This window comes from Gekko japonicus, unplaced genomic scaffold (assembly GCF_001447785.1).
Source record: "Gekko japonicus isolate JY-2015 unplaced genomic scaffold, Gekko_japonicus_V1.1 scaffold3, whole genome shotgun sequence".
Taxonomy (NCBI): domain Eukaryota; kingdom Metazoa; phylum Chordata; class Lepidosauria; order Squamata; family Gekkonidae; genus Gekko; species Gekko japonicus.
In genome coordinates this window covers 1,608,537-1,610,641 of record NW_015170887.1, presented here as the reverse complement: position 1 = coordinate 1,610,641, position 2,105 = coordinate 1,608,537, and positions in this window count along the sequence as shown.

Below are 2,105 nucleotides of genomic sequence, written 5' to 3'. Positions count from 1 at the left end.
CATCCAGACTAGACTATTGTAATTCACTGCACATTGGTCTTCTTCCCTCAAAATCAAGTCAGAAACTCCAGTTGGTGTGGAATGCTGCTCAGCTATTATCAGGAGCTAGAGGGAACCTGCATATTACTCTCATCCTGCAGGCACTCCACTGGCTGCCCATCAGTTACAGGGCTCAATTTAAGGTATCGACTGTCACATACAAAGCCTTGGACCCTCATATTTGCAAGACCACCTCTTCCCTTATGCACCGCCATGGTGGCTTTGCTCATCTGAGCAAGGTCTTCTGCAGGTGCCAAATGGGCAAAATCAACAACTGCCGGAACACGTGCCTTTTCCATGGTGGCCCCCACCTTGTGAAATGGCCTGCCTGAGGAGATTGGGGAGGCTCCCACTCCCCTGGATTTCTGCAAATGATGCAAAACTGAGTTATTCAAGATAGCTTTTCTACGCAGGAAATGGAGTTGCACTGTACTAAATGATGCACAAAGTCACTTGGATAAATCATTAGGGGCGGTGGTTTATACTCCTGTGTCTAATTTGCTGAAACTAGGGTCCTACTATGTAATTTTTGTATCATTTAATTTGTCATGTTAATACTTTGGTTTTGCTTCAGTTCAGTTTTTAGATTTCTGATTGGTTCTACAATCCCAATACTGTTGCACTGTTTATTGACTACCCCATTCTGTTGATCGTATTGACACTGTGTAATCTGCCTTAAGTCCAGATGAGAAAGGTGGACTATAAATGACATAAATAAAGATTTTTTTTTTAAACCCTTCTGGGAAACTGATCCCCACAATCTGGAGATCAGTTGTAATTCTGGGAGAAGTCTATATTCCACCTATAGACGGGCAACCCCAGTCCCAACCTATGAATTAAACACTGCCTTCATGTTGTTCCCTTACTATTTTTATTGATAAAAAGTAGGCAGCCATGACAGTTCATTTGGGGGGGGGGAACCCCAAAAACCTAAGCTGCAGCAGAAGCAGAATACCTTTATTAGGCCCTATCCAAGTCAAGAAGTCTAGGGACGTAGTATTCCTGTTTCAAGGACATTTCATGAAGGTATTATACTACGTTTCTGACTCTGGGCCAGGATAGGTGTGATCACAAATAGCCCTTCTCTGGCAGACCAGGGGACCCCTGCGATTTGCTGTCATTTTATTATTTTTTGAGCAGTGAGTCTGCTAAGGACTAGCTGTGCTTCTATTGTAGATTTACAGCTGTAATTTGTGGCTCTCACATTTTATGCATGTGTCACTCCTGTAGTGTCTTTGTTATTTGTAAGAATAAAACTGATTGTGCAGTTGCATTCACGTCCTGTTTGCACACTTCCCAGAGACATATGTTTGAGAGTTTATATGTTTTATTCAATTGTTTAAATATTTTATATATATTTATCTGTGTTTTAAATGCTATTTTAATATTTTGATTGCTACCTTGGGGAACCTAAGTTGGGTGGAAAGGTGGCATACAAATGTTTTAAATAAATAAAACTAGTACAGCAAGGAGTGGGCTACTTTAGAATCATATCCTGTTCATTTTGTTTTCCACTTGAAGGAGGTTTGTATAGGGGTGGAAGTACTCCAAAATGGCATCTCTCACTTACTACCTGAAATGGTCCAGTCTTCCTTACTATGTCCCTGAATGTACCAGCGTAACTTTTCACATCAACCAGGCTAATTTCATTTGTGCTATTCTTGGATACTGAAAGAGTCCTACCTGACAGGGCATTTGTATACTATGAATTGGTTATTTGGAGGACTGTTGTATGCATCTCATTCTGCTGCCTGTGTAGACCAGGCCTTGCGTTTATGATCTCCATAGGGCTTGTTGTTGCTTTGGTAGTTTCCTCTAAAAACCAACTCTGTGGAAGTCTACTCAGTTCAGGAGCTCTCAAGGTTGACTTGAGCCTAGGAGCAGCCCTTGGGGAGCACTGATGAACCTTTGGATGGAAGTCTGTCAGCATTTTCCCCATAGAAGAGGAGGAGGAGGAGGAGGAGGAAGAGGAAGAGGAGGAGGAGGAGATGGAGAAGAGGATGGAGGAGAGGATGGAGGAGAGGATGGAGGAGAGGATGGAGGAGAGGATGGAGGAGAGGATGGAG